This window comes from Chiloscyllium plagiosum, chromosome 26 (assembly GCF_004010195.1).
Source record: "Chiloscyllium plagiosum isolate BGI_BamShark_2017 chromosome 26, ASM401019v2, whole genome shotgun sequence".
NCBI lineage: Eukaryota > Metazoa > Chordata > Chondrichthyes > Orectolobiformes > Hemiscylliidae > Chiloscyllium > Chiloscyllium plagiosum.
This window is the reverse complement of record NC_057735.1, coordinates 15,350,362-15,376,724: the sequence shown is the minus strand read 5'-3', so window position 1 is coordinate 15,376,724 and position 26,363 is coordinate 15,350,362. Positions and strand designations below refer to the sequence as shown.

The 26,363-nt window shown below is 41.1% G+C and overlaps 1 protein-coding gene across 2 annotated transcripts in view; it reads right to left on the bottom strand.

Annotated features, from left to right (window-relative positions):
• The window catches only part of LOC122563123 (decorin-like), a 76,158-nt gene extending 51,692 nt beyond the window's left edge, over positions 1–24,466 (bottom strand). Inside the window, exon 1 of one of the 2 annotated variants that reach the window (XM_043716571.1) lies at positions 24,435–24,466. The gene's annotated coding sequence lies outside the window, so the exon portion shown is untranslated. Of the gene's footprint in view, positions 1–14,683; positions 14,767–24,434 lie in introns of those variants that run through there. The other variant, XM_043716570.1, reaches the window with a different exon arrangement.
• Positions 24,467–26,363: the final 1,897 nt, after the last annotated feature.

Genomic DNA, 26,363 nt, shown 5'->3' with positions numbered 1-26,363 from the left:
TTATACTCTATTCAACTTTCTCCCCACCCCCACCCTCCTCTGACTTATCTCTCCACCCTTCAGGCACTCTGCCTTTATTCCTGATGAAGGGATTTTGCCCGAAATGTTGATCTTCCTGCTCCTCGGATGCTGCCTGAACTACTGTGCTTTTCCAGCACCACTCTAATCTCGAATCTGGTTTCCAGTATCTGCAGCCTTTATTTTTACCTAGTGAACAACGTTTGTAATGGGATAGGTAACATTCATTCTTTGAGTGTTATATTGGATCTTGCGATGAACTTCTGACATGTTCATTCCATCACTGAGACTACTGATTTTCACAAACATATCACCTGTCTTTATCCCTGCATCAGGTGATGAAACCCTCCTCCATTCATTTGTTATTGCTGTTCCAATGAATTCCTAACCAGCCTCCCTTGTACTACCCTCTGTCAAATTGAGTTAATCCAACATTCTGTTACATATACCTCACCTTGCACTGTGTCCAGTTCATCTATCCCATTTGTACATACCTAAATAAGTGCAGGAGTAGGCTATTTGACCCCTTCAGCCTGCTCTTCAACTCTTAACTACAGCTGATGATTTACTTCAATGCTACTGTCCTGCACTATCCCCATATCTCTTGATATTATTAAGACCTAGAAATTTATCAACCACTGTCTTGAATGTACTTAATGCCTAAGCTGATGTTGGCCTTATGATAGAGAATTCTAAAGAGTAACTACTCTCTCCGTGAAGAAATTCCTCTCCATCGCAGTCTCAAATGACTTTCTCCGTATTCCGAGACAGTGTCCTGTCATTCTAGAACTGCCATTTAGGGGAAACATCCTTCTTGCATCAACCCTGAAAACCCCTTTAAGAATTTTGTAAATTTCCATGGGATCATCTCAAATTCTTCTGAACTCCAGGGAATAAGGACTTGTCTTCTCAATTTCTCCTCATAAGATCATTCAATAAACCAAAGGATAAGTCTGGTGAACCTCTGCTACTCAATGGGCTCATTCCCATTACCCACCACTACTTGCCACCCCCTGCCCCACCAGAAGTCTGTAATCTTCATCAACTCCACAAACCTCCAAGATCTCTGCATTCCATGCATTCCTGAGGATCTGATTTTACTTGTTCCATCATTGCTAGCGGTTCCCTTGATTGTCTTATCCATAACTGCTGTAATTCCCTGCCTAAACCTTTCAATCTCTAACCTCTTTCTTCCTTTAAGGTGTTGGGCAACACTTTTCAATTTGTGGGCGGCATGGTGGCACAGTGGTTAGCACTACTGCCTCACAGCACCAGAGACCCGGGTTCAATCCCTGCCTCAGGCGACTGACTGTGTGGAGTTTGCACATTCTCCCTGTGTCTGCGTGGGGGTGCTCCGGTTTCCTCCTACAGTCCAAAGATGTGCAGGTAAGGTGAATTGACTATGCTAAATTGCCCATAGTGTTAGGTAAGGGGTAAATGTATGGGTGGGTTGTGCATCGGTGTGGACTTGTTGGGCCAAAGGGCCTGTTTCCACATTGTAATGTAATCTAATGATGCCTTGCTGTCAATTTTTATTTGATAATTCTTGCTGTGCCAAATTTTTGGATGTTTATGTTAGTGTGCAATATAAAATATGGGACATTGGTAATATCTTCCTTCTTTTCCAGCTTCCTTCAAGTTTATCTCAGTCCAGATCTCAATGTTATCCGCTCAACTGATCTTTCTTCTTCCTCTTCTGTTTCTTGCCCTCAGTTTCACCTTCAATTGTCATCAGGTAAGACTATCAGGTTTTCACCTGTAATGTCAGTACTCAGCTATCTTTCTGTATTGAACTGATCTTAGCAACCTGGCCTGGTTCCATGCTGGCCTGATTAGTAATACCTGCATTTCATGAAAAATATATGTTTGAGTCTATGTGCATATGTATATTAATACATGTGGATATATAATTCTGGCTTCTAAGCTCCTATTGCTAATCTAAGCCACTCATATGTCTATCTTTTCATCTAGCTGATTCTAATCATCTTCCATCATATGGGCCTAAGTTGAAGATGAGAGGAGAAAGATATAAAAGGGACTGAAGGGGCAACTTTTTCACGCAGAGGGTGTTGCATGTATGGAATGAGTTGCCAGAGGAAGTGATGGAGGCTGGTACAATTATAACATTTAAAAGGTGTCTGGATGGTATATGAATAGGAAGGGTTTAGAGGAATATGGACCAAATGTTGGCTAATGGGACTAGATTAATGTGAGATATCTGATCAGCATGAATAAAGTTGACCGAAGAGTGTGTTTCTGTGCTGTGCAACTCTATGATTCTATATCCGCATTTCAGAAGCTGAATATTCTGCAAACACCCTCTGTCCTTGGGGTCTGATTCTCACATCCATAGAGGGAAACACTTCAGATTAGTGAAACTAATGTTTCTGGACTTTCAAATAGTAACTCACTTCCAATCAACGAGAGATCACTTCTCTTGCCATAACTTGGCGTAGAAGCAAATAAATGAAGGCAATGAACAACTCCATGTATCTTGCCATGATAGTAACCGTCAAATTTTCATTCAAAATCTTAGCCACATTAGATGTTCAATTTTGAATCAATGTAAATGTCAAATACATGCAAAAGAATGCCTAAGATAATAAAGACAATAAAGATGATGCTGGAAAAGCGCAGCAGGTCAGGCAGCATCCAAGACTCGAAATGTCGATTCTCCTGTTCCTTGGATGCTGCCTGACCTGCTGCGCTTTTCCAGCAACACATTTTCAGCTCTGATCTCCAGCATCTGCAGCCCTCACTTTCTCCACAATAAAGATGATGTTCAAGTTTCTGTCAGAGGTAATAGAAGAGCTGTCACAAATTGCATTCAGGTAAAGTTAGTTGGAAGATTGTGACTAAGTAGACTGTAGAACTCCTGTAATATAATGGGTTGAGGGGAAAAGGCATGGGCCCTCATATAGTAAAGACATTATTTTAGATCAAGGAAAGGATTAAAAGTTGCTCACAATTCAAATTATAAAGCATGTCTGGCAAATTATATATGATCTTTCTAAATTCCTCTGTGAAAGAACAATCTAAACACTGACATTTAGTTACTCCAAATAAACAATGTTTCTGTTTTTGTGAGAAACATGAATAGTGTGGAGAATCTAAACCTCAAACTTACATTTGTGATCTTTAAATTATTACACAAGAGGAACACTAAATGGAAACCATACATTTCTGTGTGTTTAATTGCAGATTTTCTTTTACGTTGGTCAATATTTTAACACAACTGACACTGTGACTACTTACAAAGACAACCATAATTTCCAAGCCACATAATAGCAGAGTGCTCAGATTTTATGTTGCATTAACAAACTGAAGGAACTCAGAAACATTGGGCCATCCAAAACGACTAGAAAAATAAATAATTCATTTTTTTAAAAACGCATAGGTTCTTCTACATTGATCCTACTAATCCACATTTTTCCAAGTTTTCTATTCAACTGTATTTGGGTATGAGGCAATGAAAATATTTGAACTAAACTACAAAACATCCACAATATCATGAGGAAGAAATAATCAGAAAACTGAGTAAATGAAGACAACAAAGTACAGGCAAGAGATATAGAAAAGTAATGACACTCATAGTTTTATTTATGTTATTCACACAATAGATAGTTGGGTTCTGTTGAGTTGGATATCTTGAAGTTTACTTACGACATTGATTACTTAAATGGTTACCATATCACAGGCTTACACACATACTCTGGGGTCTATGTTTACTGATACTATATTACTGGCATGGTGGCACAGTGGTTAGCACTGTTGCCTCACAGTACCAGAGACCCGGATTCAATTCCTGCCTTAGGTGACTGACTGTGTGGAGTTTGCACATTCTCTCTGTGTCTGCGTGGGTTTGCTCCGGTTTCCTCCCATAGTCCAAAAAAATGTGCGGGTTAGGTGAATTTGCCGCGCTAAATTGCCTGTAGTGTTAGGTGAAGGGGTAAATGTAGGGGAATGGATCTGGGTGGGTGGCGGGTCGGTGTGGACTTGTTGAGCTAAAGGGCCTGTTTCCACACTGTAAGTAATCTAATCTGTTGTACATTTAACATACTGACGACATTGACTTCATGGCATAGAGAGAGATTCTTTTTGTTGTAACTGGTCATTTCTCACAAAATAAATTCAATAATCCATAAGAGAACTAGAAGTGGAGGATAGGAAAACAAATCTTATGAACTATGTCTTTTTTTTTTGCTTGGTATAAGTTAAAGTTTGAACTTGGGGCATTTGTACTGCTTCCGGCTGGGTGCTGGTAAAATCTATACAAGATGCTAAAGTATATCATGTAGCACGCACTGCTTTTAAGACAGCCTTTGAACAATAGGTTCTTTACTATTCCCTGGCAATGCATGTTCACTTGTCCAACTGGAAAGGAGCTTAGATAACAGCAGAGAGCTGCTCCCCTTACCGAGGTACTGATACTCAAACAGACGAAAAAGATATGCTCTTCCACCTGTAAACGAGGCAGTGGTCTTGCCTCGTCTCAACCTTTGTCCTGTGGCTAAGCAAGTTGCTGAGGAAACGGCATCTCCTGCAGCTGCTGGCATTAGTGTGGACTTCTCCTTTAGTTTTTCGTCAGAGGTGGAAGGTGAAGCTGTGTTAACTGTCACTCCTGCTATGTCCAAGGTGGTGAACCACAATCAGAAGTGAGTGAAGGCAGCATTCACCAGTCAGCTAGTTAAGAGCACTCTATCAGGGAAGATGTGCTATGTGTAGCAGCCTCTTACCTGGCCATGGATGGAGCTCATCAGTATCACTAATCGAAGGCTTCTTAGTCTTTCAATTTCACCAAAGGATTGCTCCCACTATAAATCCATATTGGTAGACAGTGTTTGGGAATCCTTTATGTTTAAATACAGAATGTCAGCTCAAAACAGAAGTTAAGTACCTTATACGATACTTGAATACTTTATTGCGCTGCTGAAGGTAAAAGCAATGACTGCAGATGCTGGAAACCAGATCCTGGATTAGAGTGGTGCTGGAAAAGCACAGAAGGTTAGGCAGCATCCGAGGAGCAGGAAAATCGACGTTTCGGGCAAAACCCTTCATCAGGAATACAGGCAGAGTGATAGGTCAGAGAGGAGGGTGGAGTGGATAGGTGGAAAAGAAGATAGGCAGGTAGGACAGGTCATGGGGACGGTGCTGACCGTCCCCATGACCTGTCCTACCGGCCTATTTTCTTTTCCACCTATTCACTCCACCCTCCTCTCTGACCTATCACCTTACACTGCTGAAGGACAATCCTTCTCTTGTCTCCAATCCTGCCTTGCTGAAACCTGGAAACATGTGGGATGAGGTTGGGATCATATACTGGTGTAGGAGACATAACTCTCCAATTGTAGCCAAACCCACCCCTCTATTCAAAATCTCTCTTTATTTCTCATTCTCCCAGTTCACTCTCTACTTCAGTTATTCCTGTTTCTTTCTCAGTCTCTAAATCTCTTTCAATATATACAGTCAGTTCCAAGTTTCCAAGTGCACAATTGCCGTCAACAGTTCATTATTAGTTCTGGCTTCCAACAAGTTTGTAAGCAGAGAATCTGCAAACTAGAGATGCTGAGGAAACTTGCCCAATGAGGGCCAGCAATGTAAAATCCTTACTCAGCAAATTCTGGCCAATTAATTATTACTTTGCATAAGTAAAATATTCAGTAATTCCTTGTGCAAAAGTAATTGACACAAATCAATGCAGTTTATGGTTCCATAATCACTTACGATTGTTACATTTTCATATTGCTCATAAATTTTAGTTTTCACTTGATAGAGGTATCAAATTACTGAGTTGTCCCAATTTGTGAGGAAGAGAAGGCAGTTCATTGGATTGACAGGATTTTATGTCTCAGTAGGACAGCCATACGAGAGTGACTATGACCCAGACATTCTGATGGCCAGGCAGTTGTTGAACCTGTGTAGACTAGAGTTGTGTGTTGGCACAATGCAGGATCCATGATGCAATAGAAAATTGAAGTATCGGATGGGCAATTGCCCCAGAAAAATATCAGGATTTGGAGGGTTTCACTTCAACTAAGCTAATAGTTATCCAGGAAATTTAGAGGATCGAAATCTGGGTAATGATTGAAATGACCATTTGATTCAGCACTGATCATGCCCCTCCTCCCCAGCTTCACTTCCCCAGACCCCTCCCACTTGGCTCTTGGATCTCAAACAACCACCTCCTGATTAGAAAGCACCCTGACCTAAACCAAATCTACACTCACCCATGACCCATCAATGCTGGCACCAATATCCCCTGCTGTCCCACCAACCTGAGTCCTACTCACTACCCAGACCTGACACTTCCTGTTGTGGTGGGCTGACATCCCTCTGTTTGAGCATCACCAAAGCCCCCAGATCCAACGCCCAAAGATACCAGCCTGGCTCTCCCAGAGCTAAGATCTTTCTTGCCCCTCCCCTCTTCATGCCTCCTCCACCTGAACACTGACCCCTCTGGCGAACTGACCACCACAAGATCCAACATCCCACACTCAGCTGGACCAAATACCTTCAGCCACCATTCTAAGCCTGCCAGGCTGGATACTACCTCCTCCAGCAGGTTGGGTCCCTCTTCTCCTCCCTGGACCCAACACCAACCTTCCATCCTGACCTACTCTAAGCACGTCATCGCTAACATGGCTTTCCAGGAAACTACCCACCTGGCACACTACATCATTAGCTACCCAGCAGGCACCCTTGTCCTCCACTTATATTTCACAGTTATGTTTCCTACATCACTGTCAACATGCCTTTGGGACTTTTTAACTCCTGAAGAATAGCAAGAGATTTCATGAAAAAGGGATGTGCCTCGACCAATGAGATTTCTCCTGTACTGAGTGAATTTTGCCCTGAGTGAAAGTTTCCAATGGATGTGTTTGGGAAAAGCCAAACTTAGAACCTTGGGCGGAAATCTGTACAAGTTGTATGAACTTTCAGAAAGCTTTTGATAAAGTCCTACATAGGAGGTTAGTGAGCAAAATTATGGTGCCTGGTATTGGGGTCAAAATACTAACTTGGATTGAATGTCGGTTGGCTGACAGGAAGCAAAGAGTAGTGATAAACAGCTCCATTTCGGAATGGCAGGCAGTGATCAGTGGGGTACCGCAGGGATTAGTGCTGGGACCGCAGCTTTTTACAACATACATTAATGATTTAGAAGATGGTATTAGTAATAACATTAGCAAATTTGCTGATGATACTAAGCTGGGTGGCAGGGTGAAATGTGAGGAGGATGTTAGGAGATTACAGGGTGACCTGGACATGTTAGGTGAGTGGACAGATGCATGGCAGATGCAGCTTAATGTGGATAAATGTATGGTTATCCACTTTGGTGGCAAGAACAGGAAGGCAGATTACTACCTAAATGGAATCAATTTAGGTAAAGGGGCAGGAGAGAGAGATCTGGGTGTTCTTGTACACCAGTAAATGAAGGTAAGCATGCAGGTACAGCAGGTAGTGAAAAAGGCTAATAGCATGCTGGCCTTCATAAAAGGAAGGTTTGAGTAAAGAAGCAAAGACGTTCTTCTGCAGCTGTACAGGGCCCTGGTGAGACCACACCTGGAGTACTGTGTGCAGTTCTGGTCTCCAAATTTGAGGAAAGACATTCTGGCTATTGAGGGAGTGCAGCGTAGGTTCACGAGGTCAATTCCTGGAATGGCAGGACTACCTTATGCTGAAAGACTGAGCGACTGGCTTGTATACCCTTGAGTTTAGAAGACTGAGAGGGGATCTGATTGAGACATATAAGATTATTAAAGGATTGGACACTCTGGAGGCAGCAAACATGTTTCCGCTGATGGGTGAGTGCCGAACCAGAGGACACAGCTTAAAAATACGGGGTAGACCATTTAGAACAGAGATGAGGAGAAACTTCTTCACCCAGAGAGTGGTGGCTGTGTGGAATGTTCTGCCCCAGAGGGCAGTGGAGGTGCAGTCTCTGGATTCATTTAAGAAAGAGTTGGATAGAGCTCTCAAGGATAGTGGAATCAAGGGTTATGGAGGTAAGTATACTGATTAAGGATGATCAGCCATGATCATATTGAATGGTGGTGCAGGCTCGAAGGGCAGAATGGCCTACTCCTGCACCTATTGTCTATTGTCTATTGTCTATTGAATGTAATGTTTAAAACTACATTTGTTGTCTTTAAGAATTCTGACTGTGAATGGGATATTGGCACCAATATGTTTATTCTCCAATGAATCTTCACATTGATGTGCTGCTGCATTTGATGAGATGGGCCATGAGAGTATATTACTGAACTTATTTTGATTTGATTGTTTATTTTGTGATCATCTTAAATGTTTTTCAGGAACAACATCAAAACTTTGCAAGAACTGAAAGAAAAGTCTCAGAAGCAAAAGCAAACTCTTACAGGATAAATCGAATGTAGTGAAATATATCGTTTCATTGAACATGAATTTCTTCCAAAATCTCAGCAGATTCTTAAGGACTCTTTAGGGTTGGAATTACATCTGCTTTGAGATTAAGTTCAATTCATATGATTATAATTATGCAGTTTTACTCTGTCATTTAGTAATGTAGAATAACATGAAGCTGAGAGAGCAAGGTAAGCTTTTCCCTCAATTCTGGGAGCTTTCACTGTTGAGATCTCTCTGCAGTTTTCCAAATCAAGATTCACTGAATATTGACCTACAGCATCAATAATTCAGATGAATGCAATGAATTGAATTGAATTGAATTGAATTGAATTGAATTGAATTCATTGTCACATGTACCAAGGCACAGTGAAAAGCTTTGTCTTGCGAGCAATACAGGCAGATCTCATAGTTAAGTAGCATAGTTTGCAAATAATAGGTAAACAGCAGCAAAAACAAAAACACAGGTACAGGCAAATGTTAAGAGTTTGTGAGTCCATTCAATATTCTAACAACATTACGGTAGAAACTGTTGCAAAACCAGCTGGTGTGTGTGTTCAGGCTTCTGTACTTTCTCCCCAGTGGTAGAGGTTGTAGAAAAACATTGCCAGGGTGGGATAGATCTTTAAGAATGCTGGCGGCCTTTCCTTGACAGTGGGCCTGATTCTACAGATGGGAGGTTGGTCTTTGTGATTGTCTGGGCCACATTCACCACTCTCTATAACCGTCTCCGATCTTGAATGGTACATTTGCCATACCAGGTAGTGATACAAACAGACAGAATGCTCTCGATGGCACACCTATAAAAGTTGGCAAGCATATTGGTTGCCATGCCAAATTTCCTCAGCTGCCTGAGAAAGAAAAGGTGTTATTGGGCCTTTGTAACCAGTGCATCCACATGAAGAGTCCAAGAAAGCTTGTTGTGGATGACCACTCCCAGGAGCTTGACACTCTCCACTCGTTCCACCTCTGTGCTGTTAATGTGTAGGGGGCTGACTAACATCCTGCCGAAAGTCAATAATGAGTTCCTTGGTTTGCTGGCATTGAGGGATATGTTGCTCTCAATGCACCATTTTTCTAGATTTTCCACCTTCTGTCTGTAGTCTGTTTCGTCGCCATCTGACATTCGACCAACTATGGTGGTGTCATCAGACAACTTGTAAAAGGCATTAGTCTGGTATTTGGTGACGCAGTCATGGGTATACAGTGAGTACAGTAGGGGGCTGAGTACTCACCCCTGGGGGACTCTAGTGTTATGAGTGTTATTGAGAATGAAATATTGTCCCCAATCTTCACTGATTGTGGCCTGTGGGTCAGGAAACTGAGGATCCAGTTGCAGAGAGTTGGACTTAATCCAAGATCACTAAGTTTAGTAATCAGTCTCGAGGGGATAACAGGGGAAGGCTGAACTGTAGTCAATGAGTAGAATTCTTTTGTAGCTGTTCTTGGTGTCAAGATGTTCTAGGGAGAAGTAAAGGGCAAGTGATATGGCATCTGACATGGATCTTCAAGACCAGCCAATTTCTGTTGGTACTGTTTTGATTATTGTTGTAGTTTTAACTTAGTTAAATTGATATGTTCACTGTTTTTGGATATCTTTCAAATTCACTGGATAAATTCAAGGAAGAGACATGTTAAACCCTTAGCTGTAATGTTGGCAGACCATGAGGCACCACTAATTAAGTTCTCTTTCTCCATTGCAATGAAATGAAAACATTTAGATAGCAAGATGCTCAAGGGAGCATCACTTGAGCAACCTAATTAAATATTGACCTAATTCGTGGTCAACAGTGGCTGGAAGCTTGGGGCACAATTCTATGATTATATGTTATATATGTAGGCAATATCCAAAACTGCACAACCCATAGATTATTTGCAATACACAGAAGTCTTTATATTTTTGAGTTATTGTTGTCTTTACAGACATTTTGCAGTTCAAGTGTTTGCCTCTAAGAAAGTCAGCAGTTAAAACAAAATCAAGGTCCATTTTCAAATGAGAGCCATGGCTTGTTTATTTAGAATTGCTTTTAGAAACTGCAAGACAAACTGGAAACCTCACTTTGTGCAAAAAGCACAAGTGGAAAGATATACCGGTTAAAGTAAAGCGTTATCTAATTGATGCCTTTGCACACGGTTAAAGTAATGCATGTCAAAGGACAACTACAACAATTACCTCAATAACTAAGGGGAGTCTCTAAAAAGTGACTGGAAGCAACTCAGTAATGTCCAAGGTTCTTTCAACCATATCCAGTGGCCTTAGTTTCATTTTTCTTGATCTGTTCAAACATGTGCTTCATCTCAGGAACCTGTCTTGCAACTGTGGCAACAGTGCACTCTTTAATACATGTTGCATCGTCATTGTAGGCCAGAACTGAATTACTGAAATAAGGATTTGATCATGAGGACTCAAACGCCTGTTCCAAGCATTCCCTGTAAGCCATGTGGCTGGGTGCAGCAAGTCCTGTACACAGCTTGATTGCAGCATTGGCTTCCAGTTCTGAAAGTTGCTGATGAGCATGGATCTCAGAGTCCTGTGCAGCTGGAAAGAAACATCAAGGAGATCCTGTCCTGCTTCATCATCCAATAAGACTTATGGCTGATTTTTAACCGAAACTCTACTTTCCCACCATGTCCTCATGTGCTTTGTTTCACTTTGTGTTCAAAATTGTGAACTGAATTTTATTGTTGAATTTTTATCTAAATGAGTCTAAGAAAGGAAATGGTGCACAGTGAGATCTTGATGCATCAGCTGAGTTAGTCCACAGAATGGTTGAATCTAAAATTCTACAGCAACCTTACAGAGTTCTGATATTGCCTGACTATTTCTAGCATTTTCTGTTCCTTTCAAAGATCACTGTGCATCAATAAACTCGACTTGGAAAGTAACTCACAGAAACAATTGTTCATTGTATTGTGTATTATTCTGTAACAGTAAGTGTTAAAACACCAGCGTAGCAGCCTTTGTCAAACTGGTAACAAAAGTCTTCAGTTCTTTGGGAGAGTGTTTGCTTTGTCCATCCACTTCCTGGTTATGAATTATTCCATTCTGTTCCTTCACTAAAAATAACATTTTTTCTTAGTCAAAATATTAAATAGTACTCAAGTGTACAGTCTAGACAGCAATGGTATGTGTTAGCCACAAAGCACTCACCCATGGTAAGAACTCATAGCCTGTCTTTTATCTAGGTTACGTTCTCATTGTGTAACATTCTAACCTGCTTCTGAAGCTGAGTGCTCATCCACTAAAACATATCTGACTTTTAAATAAATAAGAGTCTGGCACATGTACCAGTGCGGTCAATATATTGGTGTTATGAAAATACCTTCATGGAACTCTCAAATTTATTAAAAGTTACATTATGTTATTTGAATATTTTAAAAGTGAAATGTTCCTCTAATTTAGCAGTCTTTCTCATCTTACATTCTACACATAATAAAAATATAAACAAAATAACAAAGGTAACAATAATTTTGAGTATACACTAATCTTTACCCTGTTATGGTCACCTCTTGAATTGAAAATGATATTTGTTTGGAGGAGGTAATTTTAAAAATCTTTACCCACTTGTGAAAAGTTATGGAAGATGAGTTTCAATTAATGCTTCAACTGTTTGTCTGCTTTTACCTGATTTTCTGAGGATTTTTGCTCTTACAGCAGGATAGCCAATGCGAGAATTCAATTCCTAATTCAGTTGTATCTCAGCCGGATGAGGTTTCATTATTTCCCATTCTTCATACACTAAAATACAATCAGACAACTGTTTTGACCCCAATAGATTTTTGGTCTTCTGTGTGAGACATGAACTGAAGTTGAGGAGGTGAGTGAGTAGTCAGTTCACAGATCACAATCGCAGCTGCAGTCACGTGGGCTTTTGGAAGATCTGTAAAGCCAAAAGTGCGCATTCAATTCTGGTACCAACTGAGGTCACCATGAGGGTCCTGCCTATTCAATCTCGCCCATTTGCCTGAGGTGTGGTAACTCACAGGTTAAACTACCACCAGTCATTGTATTTAATGAGAGAGCAGCCCTACGGTCCTCTGGGACTATCTGACTTTACCTTTACCTTACGATTGACCAAACTTGACTCGCAATTCCCTGTAGGACTACCAGATGTGGGCTCATTGTCCCTTGCTTCACTCTAACTTTTTAATATGTGTTTCTCTCTAATTATTGCAATGAAGCATTTTCTCAAAACCAACACGTTCTTGTTCATGCACTATCTAAACACACACAGTTCAGAGGCATGTGGACTCTGGTTAACAGCTATTTCGGTCACAGCTAATAGTTAACACTGAAAGTTACCTGTAAGTTAGCAGAACTTCTTAAGAAGCTGAAGCTGACCAAAAATGTATAATTCTAGATTTAAACTTGACTCCCTGAACTCAGTCTTATCAATCTGCCACACATCTCCTTGTATCATCATGCTGCATTAGATTTGAAGCTGAATTCATAACTGAAAAATTCATTGGGCATTCAGTGGAGAACAAACCTCTGCCCTGCTGATTGAACATTATTTCAATTGCTTGGGACTTTACCCTGCCTGGTGGATGCTCTATAATTACAAACCTGAGGAGGGAAGCCATTTCAATAGAGACTTCAGGCTAAGCCATATCTAATAACCTGCACTGAAAACACAGCTCACATTTGGACAGCCATGATAAAGCAAGCCACAGAAGACTTGACAATCCATAGCATTCTAAAGCAATCAATGACTAATCTAAATAAAACAACCCGCAACATTTTCTTTATCTCCCAAAATTGCTCATCTCCCAATGCGAGAAGCTGGATATTACAAAACACTCCAGGAAGTGGATCAGCATCCTCAGCAAAAATGAATCAAATCCTTCCCTGTGCATGCCCTAATTTTATATAATGTTTATGTTAAAAGCCATCCATTAGCTTCTGAGAAATTACTTGCAGACAAACTGATTGACAAGTGGAATGTAAACATTATTTCTTCCCACCTTCAGTCACAGAGATAAACTTCATTAGAAACTCTCGGTTTGTAACGAAGAGAAATCACTTGAACAAGTCTTATAGATCCAGGAGGCATCTGATTGCAATGTTCTCAGTGAGACACATTAATGGGCTGGACATGTTTTTGATCAAACTAAGTTTTAAGTTTTAAAAATAAATACATTCTTGTATACACAAATAAAAGCAAATCAAAACAAGTAACGTAACTAGGGCCAAATACGATAAATATGCTCCTTGTACTTAACTACTAAGATTTCTTCTGTGTACTGTCTAGCAAACTCACAAATATGTTTATAAAAGGAACAGATTTATGAATTAAATGCATGAAGGAATTTTTTGACCCAAATCAGACTTTAGTATTTCTTATGACCTAACTTTGAGGCACCTTATTCTACATCCACCATTATTAATTGCAAAGGAATTCCTTGACTATGTTGCTTCTCCTTGAATATGAAGACCAATGTGTGAATATTTAGATACACAGATATCAGATTGTGAATGAAGAGCCCCAGTCTGCATCTTTTAATACAGTTGGATATCACATATGAAACAAAATATTCTAAATGCCCTCAAAAGTCAATGAATTAACTAACTCCATGCTCATAGAATCATGCAGGACTTATAGAGTCATAGGGATGTAGAGAATGGCAACAGACCCTTTGGTCCGACTTGTCCATCCTGACCAGATATTCGGTGTTAATCCAGTCCCACTTGCCAGCATTTGGCCCATGTTCCTTTAAACCCTTTGCATTCATGTACCTATCTAGGTGTTCTATAAATGTTGTAATTGTAAAATTGACTGATTGCACTGGCCCCAGCTCTTTTAAAGAGCTTTCCAGTTAGTCCCACATCCCTGCTTTATCCTCATAACCCTGCTAATATATAAGTATATATCCAATTCCCTTTTGTACCTTAGTATAGAACATATTCTCTATCAGTCTCAGGAAATGTATTCCAAATTCCCACAGCTTGCAATATAAGGGCATTCACTCTTTCCCTCACTCTTGGCTTTGTTATGAATTATCTTCAACTTAAGTTCCCTATTTACTAATTCTCCTGCATGGTGAAAATGATTTCTTTCTGGTTAAAAAACTTTATCAATGAAGTGTAAAAATAAGTACAAGTACCTATTTTGCTCAAATTAGATAGGATCAAAATTGGGTTGCCCCTCATTGCTGAGAGAAATATTTAGTCTTTGAACATGAAGTACCAGTGCAGTTTTTAATGGACTGTTACAAACGAGGTGTTGAGTTGGGAACACAAATAAGGCAGCTTCACCGCTCATTAAATACAAAAGATGTTCCATACCTGATAATGCTCAAGTTTGATCTTCAGAATGTCAGAATCTGGATTAATTGAAGGCTGCAGATTTAATCCATTAAGTAGTGGCTGAGGGACCAAGGTTCTCCTTAGTTCAGTGAAGGTAACAAAAAAACCAAAGACGTGCAGGGTCTTTATCTCACAACCTCAATTTGTGTGGAGCTGGCTCACTAAATAACAGTGGCTGGAATCATATGGAAGTGATAAATGCTGTATCAAGGCCAAGAGTAAATTTTATGGCCTAAGCTGGTACTTAAAATCTCCAGCCCCAGGGTGTGCTGAGGTGGAACCTTTCTGTTCTATTTTCTTATGCAACATTTGGTTATCTTTAAGGTGTCATTTGGCCAGTTATTGTTGGTTTCTTAGAAACATTTAAATTTTTGTGATGATTGTCATGACCTTTCTTAAATACTGATAAAAATTCAATGCCATACCAACATGCCTTATTAGAAGCACTGACTTTCAAATAGGTTTCAAAATCTTTCTGTGAAACATTTCTCTGAAATTTAATTATAAACAGTCATGTCGTTGAAAATAATGACTGATTTCCACAGTATGCTGTGATTGCCTGAACAAGGAAAGTCATTAAAAAAGGGTTGTGAACATGCTAAAAATATTAGGAATTAAATTTTTGATGGAAATGAGTGAGACAGAGTGGGAGAGTCATTTAACCAATTGAGTTGTGCTTGCTTCTAAGAGTGTGACATTAAACTTGTACTACAAAATGAATGTGTCTCATTGCACTGAGAACAACAACATGTACTTAGGTAGCAACCTTAACATAAACAAAAATGTCACTGAAGGTATGGTGACATAGCTCAAAGTTGGAATGTATTGTCAGCAGTAATGGTATGCAAGATACTTTGCAATGGTCTGGCATGGAAAGAGGTGAGGTAGGTACAAGGGAATTATATGGAGAACTCAGACAGTTGCTGACATCTTCATAAACATGAAACAAACAGAGGGAATGTTGAGAAAACTCAATAGGTCTGGCAGTAGTGACTGAAACAGAGTTACCATTTTGAGACTGGTATGATTCTTCTTCCAGCATAACGACTTTGAAACGTTAACTCTGTTTCTCTCTCCACAGATTGCTGTCAGACTTGCTAAGTTTCTCCAGCATTTTCTGTGTTTGCTTCAGATTTCCAGCATCTGCAGTATTTTTTTTTACCTTCCTAAGCGTGTCCTGTTTACAGATGAATGCAGCACATAACCACAGTGAATTTGGACTAGTTATGCGTTACTTCTTGTATTATGAGAAGGTAGATCTGCATCTGTGAAGAAGAATGAGAAGACAAATTTGGAGTTGCAGTGAGTCATATTCTGATTTGTCTCGTTCACTACCACCAATCCTCCTTTCTCAATGCTGAGTTTTGGTCTGTCCATTTAGTGTTGAAGGATAGATTACCAATGAGTCTTAACAGAAAATACATGTGTCTTTTATAACAAGGTTAAAAATCACAGCACCAGGTTATAGTCCAACAGGTTTATTTTGAAGTACTAGCTTTTAGAGCACTGGTCCTTCATCAGGTAACTAGTTAGGGTCACTAGTTATCTGAAGAAGGAGCGGCGCTCTGAAAGCTAGTGCTTCCAAATAAATCTTTTGGACTATAACCTGGTGCTGTGTGATTTTTAACTTTGTCCACCCCAGTCTCCACATCATTATATAGCAAGATAACTATTCTTCACCCCAAGGTCTAAACTTCCTCAACAAGTTCTTTATTTGATTAATAATAGATTATTACCAGGATATTAAACAATCCTGGGATAGAGGAAACAAATTTTGGCAACGGCTGTAATAGAACATCTGATTTTTGTGCACTCCATTGAAGTGCATGTGGAATGTGCTGACATAAATGTTGACCTAATGGGCACATTTTATCAAGGTGTGGGGAAAGCAGAGCCCCATTGAAAAGGCAGAATTTAATGCCCTTCCTCTGAGGTGCGGAGTCATTCAATCAGCAAGACCAGTGTCAGCTTAGAGTGGAAAGCTTGTAGACAGACAGACTTCCTGGTCCCATTGCAAATTAAAGCCCTTACACTGGCAATTATTGCCCACATGAATTCTCTTAAAGTTAAAGTCACATAGAGCGCATAAGAGATAACACAACAGAAGGCTCCGGAGTTTTCCTCCACACTGTAAACCATATGAAGACTGAACTTTGGTCCAAACATTAAAATTATTTTTAACTTCAATACTGTAGCAGTATTGTAGCTAAAAAGTTAAATTCTGCAATAACCTTGCCCAATCTAGTAATAGAATTTGAAAACTCAAGTGAAATGTAGTTAACATTGATACCAGTAAGTATGTCCCTGATTGTTGAATTGATTGAATAGATAATTCCAATTCAACTATATTGATTACTTTGCTCCAGGCAAGCAATAGTTTTGATTTCTGTTCTATACAAAGGGACTGTAGGATAAATGCCATTGACCAACAAAGAAAAGTAATGCAGAGCAAAATATTATAGGGGTGCGAGCACTGTGAGTAAGATGTGTGGCAGAATTGGACAAGAAGTTGGATGAGCACCACCTTGATGTTAGGAGCATCACACTCTATCTTTCCTGCTTCTCACAAGCAATGTGATAAGTTTCATGCTTGTTGTCAAGTACGGGAGATTATTGCCTGTTAATCAGCCCTTGCTGATGGACCAACATGCCCCAATAATTTTCTATCTTACCAATCTTGCCCAACAAGCTGTTTGTTGGGAAAACTCACCATGGAAACCAGAATGTATACCAAGTTGACATAGCTTGCTTCTTTCGCTGGGCCATCTCCATCTTGCCGCTAAGCAAACTGCTCTCCAGGGCTAGCTGTTTCTGCTGAAAAATGCAATCACCCAGCTGGCAAACATGGATCAGACTGGCAGCATCTGGTGGTACCACCTTCCTCTGGACCAACAGCAATAAGAAGCTTCTCCTCTGGACCATCCTGTCCCCCAGCACCTCCAGTTATCAGTGGGAGAATCATGGTGCTATCCATCCCTTCTCTGCAATGTTCCGACTGTGCCCATCAATCCACAGGACAGCTTTGAGATAACAGTGGTCCTCCAGGTGCACTGTGGCCTTTTGAAGGTGGGGCAGATACAAAGGATGTTCATCTTTAGGCAAATATCTGCTGAATGAAAGTTGCTTAGTGAGCGGCTCATGAGAAGATGAGGTAGAAATCAAACATGAGGGACAACATTGTGACAGGTAATTCATGAGGTGAGTTGTATAACATACCATGATTAAACTCACTAGGTCACGTGGTGAAAAACCCTCCAAAAGCCTAATGCAACTTGGACTTAGCTGAAAAAAAGGAAGATTTAGCACAGAGACGTTTAAGCAGGTAAAAAGGGCAAGACTGCATATTTCACGAGCTCTGTTATATTGAGTTACTAATCAGCTCATGTTTCAGCTCTAAGCTATTCTGAAACAAGCAATTTCCATTCGTAATCGTTCCCATTGAGATTGCATCTTTCATGATCTGAATTCTGGGGAAATATCCATTAGACAAAAAGGGCGGCAGGGTTGTTCAGTGGTTATCACTGTTCCCCCTACAGTGCCAGGGTCCTGGGTTCAATTCCTCCCTTGGGTGACTGTCTGAGTGGAGTTTGCACATTCTCCCAGTATCTGTGTGGGTTTCCTCCCACAATCCAAAGATATGCAGGTCAGGTAAATTGGTCATGCTAAATTGCCCAGAGTGTTAGGTGTATTAGGATGAGGGAATAGGTCTGGGTGCGTTACTCTTCGGAGGGTTGGTGTGGACTTGTTGTGCCAAGTGGCCTGTGTCCATACTGTAGGGAATCTAATCCAAAAATAATTCAGCAGGGCTGATCTCATTTTAGACAAAGTAACAGAGTTAAGACACGGAAGAGAATACTGTGTGGATGTTACAATGTTACAATGCAGGGACCCAACCCCATTTGATTGGCATGACCTGCAATTAGATGTCAGGCCATGAATTAGTTTGAGGTAAGATTTGTGGTCTGATGCGATAGAATGTTCTGCTTCAGAGAGCTGCTGACCAGCCTTCTCACACCCGACAGTACCATGAGCAATGGGAAACAAGATGCAAAGGAAACTGGCAAGGAGGATCATTTGAGATAAGGCAGTGGGGGAGGAGAAATGCAGGAAAGGGAGATTATAAGACCATAAGACCATAAGACATAGGAGTGGAGGTTTGTCAGGCATGACCTCCCTTTACTAAATCCATGTTGACTTGTTCTAATCAGACTCTGCTCTTCCAAGATTACCTTAGGGGGAATGCAGAGAACTCTGATTGGCACAGGGATGCCAACAGGAGGCACCACAATCAACAGGCAAAAGATTGTTTGTCTATTCCATTCTTACAGTTGTTAGGGGTGAAGTTAAGAAAGCTTGTAGATGACATTTTTGTGACCAGGCAAACATTTTGTGAATATGATGTTAATCCCTGGTAATCCCTTTCGCCTAACTTCATGGTGCTGCAATGTATTCATTTATTTGCTGTCATAAATTATTTATAAAAGAATTGCAAAATGCAGTTGTAGCTTTAATCTGTATCAGTCTCTTCTTGAATCATACATTTAGTCTCTTGGATTAACAGAAGTGGAAATATCAACACGAATAAATTAGTTCTTTTGTGTGAATTATCTAAAAACTGGTGCTGATCTCTTCCTTCCCTTCATGGGACATATTCCAACTCAATGTGGTACACAATCTAAGACCCTGAATAAAAAAAATTATAAAACTAAATGCATTTGTGATTGGCTATTTTATGATACAGACAATTTTTAGCGTTCAACTCAACACCACAATGTTATAAAAGGGAATCACACAAAGCAGTAGTCATTTTGGAGTCAATTGACATCCTTTTGGTGGTCTCCCAACATTCTTCCCTCAGTTAGAAGATATCCTTCTATTCTCAGTAAGACGAGAGAGACGGCACTCCCACCTTAGAGTAAGAAGGTAAAGCCAGTTGGTTTGGCTCTAGTTCTCTTCGCTCAACCATCAATTGTTTTCCTTGATTGCAGAACAGCATTGTCCACAGTCCCAGGCAAAGTGAAGTTTACTTTCTGTCAGTGTCCTCAGCCGGTAACTGTTTTCAGGTTGACCTCATGACATAACAGAACGGAAGCATAGTTTTAGGCAGGGGCAAAATACAAGATCATGTGCCAGGAAAGAAATAAATTTGGATGGAGCTTAAGGAAAACACCCAGGTGAGCAATGAGAGACTCAGTAGTGGGGATTATTGGTCATTATCAATCTCATTACTACCTGGTCTCACCTCATTAAGATGGAAGCTCTCATTCTTGCGCCTTGTGGATAGAAGCCAAATGCTGAGAATTTCTGATATAAAAGTCTGAATGGTATCTGACAACTCCAGTTCATTAGTTGATCATGTGGATCTCCATCCTGGATGTCTGGCATCAACATTTAGGACATGCTCCATGCTTCATGGTAATTTCAGCCGGCGTAGGAATGGAACCCATGTTGTTGGCATCACTCTGCATTGCAAACCAGCCATCCAACCAACTGAGTTAACTGACCCCCATTGTTGGACAGGTTCAAGACTTGACACAGATATTTCACCTTAAAAATGTGTTGCTGGAAAAGCGCAGCAGGTCAGGCAGCATCAAAGGGGCAGGAGAATCGACGTTTCGGGCATAAGCCCTTCTTCAGGAATGAAGAATTCCTGAAGAAGGGCTTATGCCTGAAACGTCGATTCTCCTACTCCTTTGATGCTGCCTGACCTGCTGCGCTTTTCCAGCAACACATTTTTAAGCTCTGATCTCCAGCATCTGCAGTCCTCACTTTTTCCACAGATATTTCACCAGCAAGGAAATGAAGGGTTATAAGGTAGAGGCATCACTCCCTTCACCATAGGTTAAAGGCAAACAGTACTTCTGTCCTGTCTTGCTGTTCAGTGCAGACACAAAGCTCTGGCAGTCTGTCCTGGTTGCCAGCAGACATTTGTCAAGGGAGTGGGCAACTTGCTATATGGCAATAACCAACCTCAGTCTCTCACCTATAGCATGGACCAGCAGCCCAAGTGGCAAACACACCTCAAGTGCATCAACCAATTGGCCATGTCACAAAGTCAAAGGGAGTAGTACTCAGTCAAGTCCAGGGGACTGCCATCTGTCAGGGAGTTCCAATGTAGTCAGTCTGATCTCAGTCCAGGGACACATACTGTCATTCAGCTTCTTGGGTAGTCACGGTCAGGATTGACTCCTCTGGGGGTGATGAGGAGTCGAAAAGTGTAGTGCTGGAAAAGCACAGCAGGTCAGGCAGCATCTGAGGAACAGAAGAGTCAACATTTCAGGCATAAGCCCTTCATCAGGAATGGTGGTGAGCAGCTGAATATCAGGCTTTGGCTTTCGACCCTACTGTGGGCCACTTTCTCCTGGAGTGAGACAACGAGAAGGATTGAGGGAGATGGAAATGGTTGGCACAACTGTTAGTGACAGTGTGGGGTGAAGGGTAAAAACAATGAGCTATACTCGAGTGAGTAGAAGGTACAAAGACCATGCATGGTTCTGAGAGCGTTGCATGGGTGAAACTGAGTTACATGTGGTATAGTATGACCCTGGACGGTTAATGGGTGCAGTATCAGAGTACAGTGAATGTGAGGTAACAGTGAAGGATGGTGGCACTGAACCTGGAGAAACAGAGAAAGGCATTGCCCTGCCTCTGGCATTGCTGCACGTTTATCTGGAGAGTTGCCCAGGTGGCAACCACAGACCTGCCTGGTAGGTTAGAGGTTATGGCTCCCTTGTTAGTCCTGGGGAAGATGGCAGCTCTTCTCCATACCACCCCATTCATCAGGACCTCCAGGTGCCAGTCTGTAAAGTGAGGCAAGTGTCAAGGATGTGCAGGACAGATCCAGGTGGCCAAGGTTGACAGAGTGCACAATGGAGATGCTGGTGGGAATGCTGGGATATCCTGGCAGGGGCAGGCACTTCCTGCAATGTTGAGTGGGAGAATGGGCTAACATTGAATGAAAGAGGCACCATATTGGTGTGGTTGGTTCTCGATAAGGCAAATTTGGGACAAACGTATGAGAAAAATCACTAAGCCTCATAGATTGAAACTTTCTATGAAAATCAAGGAAAATGACAAAAAGCCAAAATGCGGGAACTTTCAACCTTTAGCCATATTAACACATTTTGACTAGTTTTATCAAGAGGAGTTTTCCCAGGCCCATTGAGGAAAATTTGAAGGTGGTGGAGCAGCAATGCATTGCAAAAACATGTGAGAGAAATGAATTACAACAATTTGTAGATATGCTCCCATCTCTCTGGCTGCTTCAGCCTGTTGCTCAGTGACCAGTGGTGTTCTAGGACCTCTGCTCTTTGTGATTTTTATTAATGACTCGGATAAGGAAATGGAAGAGTGGGTTAATAAGTTTGCCGATGACATGAAGGTTGGTGGAATAGCGAATACTGTGGAGGACTGTTGTAGGTTGCCATGGGACATTGACAGGATGCAGAACTGGGCAGATGGAGTTCACCCTGGAAAAGTGTAAAGTTATTCATTTTGAAAGGTTGAATTTGAATGCAGATTACTGGATTAAAGGCAGGATTCTTGGCAATATGGAGGAATAGAGGGATCTTGGGATCCACGTCCATAGATCTCTTAAAGTTGCTAATAAGTTGATAGGGTTGTTTTTCTTTGGCAGGGTGATTGAGCTGCAGCTCTATAATGTTCTGGTTAGACCACACTTGGAATATTGTGTTCAGTTCTGGTCGCCTCATTATAGGAAGGATGTCGAAGCTTTAGAGAGGGTGCAAAGGGGATTTACCAGGATACTGCCTTGGACTGGAAGGCATGTCTTATGAAGAAAGGTTGAGGGAGCTAGGGCTTTTCTCATTGGAACGAAGAAGAATGAGGGGTGACTTGATAGAGGTGTACAAGATGATGAGAGGCATAGATGGAGTGGATAGCCAGAGACTTTTACCCAGGGCAGAAATGGCCACGTGAGGGGGCATAATTTTAAGGTGATTGGAGGAAGGTTTAGGGGGGATGTCTGAGGTGGGTTCTTTACACAGAGAGTGGTAGGTGCATGAAATGTACTGCCAGAAATGGTAATAGAGTCAGATACATTAGGGATATTTAAGTGACTCTTGGATAGGCACATGGATGACAGTAGCTCAGTTTGATCTTGTGTAGGATAAAATATAGGCACAACATCGAGGCCTGTACTGTGCTGTACTGTTCTATGTTCATCTAGGGGCCCCAGGCTGACTGTAATATCAGTATCCACACAGCAGTACATGGTGGGAATTGATTTTGCAAATGAGGCAACTATCGGATAAAAATGAAATGCTTGCAGAAGGGAATCTGCGCAGTGTCCTTAAACCCAACAGCTCACAGATCTAGCAGTCTATGTGGTAGGACAATTAGGGGCAAATGGCACCTAGTAAAAACAACAAGTCTTCATAATCTATAGACAGAAGCTTATTATTACAGTGGGCACTGCTGTGAAGTACAGCACTCAGGATGGTTTTGTGCCTTCTGTCACCTTCAGCTTCCTCTCGCATTCATTCCCTTACTCCAGCACATTGTTCACTTCCTCAGGGCTCTCACAATAGCCACAGGTGAAGACAGACAGCCATCCTTTACATTACTCTTTCAGCTTCACCCTCTCATTTTCTCAGACTGCCCATTATTTCTAATGTGTGGCAATTCTAAAGATGGGGTGTTTAACTGGCCACCTCTGGAAGATTGCATCAGAAAGGAGGCCAAACTCAGCTCTGGTTAGAGAGTCAAGATCAGAGTGGTGCTGGAAAAATGCAACAGGTCAGGCAACATCCGAGGAGCAGGAAAATCGACGTCTCGGGCAAAAGCCCTTCATCAGGAATCTGGTTATAGACGCAGGAATGCAAAGGCTTTCCCTCTAAAAATTAAAACCCTAAAATTCAGCCCATTATATTTTCAGTCTGGTTACACACACGTTTCAGCAGTTCATGAGCAGCAAGGCATTTAGGTAGTTTCCAAAAACAGAGAAGCAAGAGGAAGTCCAACCATAACTTAATTTCTCAGGTTAGAATGTTCCTTTATTTCATGGTGAAATAAATAAAGATATTTGGCAACAAAGTTGGTTAGAAATAAACGGTATGCAAAACTAAGTTTCCTGCATTACAATTATCTACTTACAACAGAACACATTTGACAATATAAGATTTATTTTTGGTTTCATTTTTTTCCTGGGTTTTGGTTTAAGATTTGGAAATTTTCTTTAAGAATAATGCACCAACTTGTCAGATTAATAATTGGTTAGTTCTCTGGACTTTACTTTTTTTTATAAAATACTCTATTCATAAAACACCCTGCAATGGTAATGAGCTTTGCAGCTTCTCAAAGTTGTAACCATCCATATGGTAACTTGGTGGTTTGTTCCAATGTATAAATCAGACAATGTTGAAAATGTTTGACAAACTTCAAATATTGAAATTGTCAGTTATGGATGGAATGTGAAACCAAAACAAAAGGGCAGAGTCAAATTTGTAACAGAAATACTGTTCAACGTCTGATTAGTTTTATTTTTCAAAATGGCAAACAAAGTTTTTCACTCAACCCTTCAAGTAATTCTATCAAAGAATGAAATGAGAAATAAAGACTTACAGAATTTTAATGAAAATATTACTTGCACACTGCAGTAAAATAAAAAGTAAGCCAAAAAAGAAGGAATTAGGGTAAATTTAGACTTAAGAGTTATAGTTTAAACACGTCATTTAACATAACATTAAAAGCATACAATGAATTTACTCACAAATCTTTCTGAACTGCTGTGGGTCTCCTTGGCTCCCTAGGTCTTTCTAGCTGAGTAATAAATACATAATTGCTCACAGAAGTAGCCCAAAGAAAATCAAAGAATATATTTTGAGGAAATGCTTTTGGTTAAAGCTTTTCTTATTCAAATACTGACTTTAGATCTAGAAAGATGAATCCTTAACTGTGCATTTCCTTTCCTGAAGGAATAATTTAATTTGGGCAGAGGCCAATTTTAACCCTTCCCAGTGACAATGGTCAATGGGACTTCATCAATCCTGCAGCAAAAATGCAAATTTCCATCCGATCCTGCTATTCTGACCAGAATCTAACAAGGATCTTTTTATAAATAAGCTTTTTTTATTCACTCATGAGATGTGTGCATCTCTGGCTTAGCAGCATTTATTATCCACCCCTAGTTGCCCTTAAGAAGCTGATGGTGAGCTGGCTTCTTAAACCACTACAGTCCATTTGCTGTAGGTAGATCCACAATGCCCTTGAGGAGGGATTTTCAAGATTTTGACCCAGCTACAGTAAAGGAAATGTGATATATTTCCAAGTCAGGATGGTGAGTGGCTTGTTGGGGAAGGAGCAGGTAGTGGTTTTCCCATACATCTGCTGCCCTTGTTCTTGTGGCTGAGGTTGTATGTTTTGAAGATGCTGTTTAAGGATCTTTAGTGAATTTCTCCAGTGCATCTTGTAGTTGATATACATAGCTGCTTCTGAGCTCTGGTGGAGGGAGTGTTTGCTTGTGGATGTGGGGCTAATCAAGAAGGCTACTTTGTCCTGGATGATGTCAAGCTTTTACAGTAGTGTTGGATTTGCATCCATCCAGGCTAGTGGAGAGTATTCCATCATGACTTACACCTTGTAGATAGCAGATGGGGTCTGGGGAGTCAGGAGAAAATTTACTTGCTGCAGCAGTCCTAGCTTCTGACTGGTTTTGTAGGTCAAGGGTTGTCACTCTCACCTCACTCTGGAATTCAGCTCTCCTTTGTCCATGTTTGAACCAAGGCTGTAATGATGTCAAGAGCTGGTAGAACCTAAATGGGGCATCATTGAACAGGTTATTGCTTAGCAGATTCTGCTTTATTGCGGTTGATGATAACCATCTTTTTACTGATAATCGAGAGTTGACTGATGGGTGGGCAGTTGACTGGGCTGGATTTGTCCTGCTTTTTGTGTACAGGACATAGTTGGGTAATTTCCCAAATTGTCAAGTAGATGCCAGTGTTGTCGTTGTACTGGAAGAATTATGGAAGTGGCATTTCTGGAGCACAATCTTCAGTTCTATTACTGGAATATTGTCAGGGTCCATAGCCTTTGCAGTAGCCAGTGCTCCAACCTTTTGTTGATATCACATGAAGTGAATTGAATTGATTAAGGACTGATATTTGCGGTGATGGAGACCACTGAAGGAGGCCAAGATGGATCATCCAGATGGATCATCTGGGGGCGGCACGGTGGCGCAGTGGTTAGCACTGCTGCCTCACAGCGCCAGAGACCCGGGTTCAATTCCCGCCTCAGGCGACTCTCTGTGTGGAGTTTGCACATTCTCCCCATGTCTGCGTGGGTTTCCTCCGGGTGCTCCGGTTTCCTCCCACAATCTGAAAATGTGCAGGTTAGGTGAATTGGCCATGCTAAATTGCCCGTAGTGTTAGGTGAAGGGGTAAATGTAGGAGAATGGGTCTGGGTGGGTTACGCTTCGGCGGGTCGGTGTGGACTTGTTGGGCATAAGGGCCTGTTTCCACACTGTAAGTAATCTAATCTAATCTTGGCATTGCTGGCTGAAGATTGTTGCGAATGCTTCAGCCTCATCTTCTACACTGGTGTCCTGAGCTCCCATAGCATTGAGAGTAGGGATATTTGTGGAGTCTCCTCCTCTAAGAGTCAGTTGTTTAATTGTCCACCACCATTCAAGACAGGATGT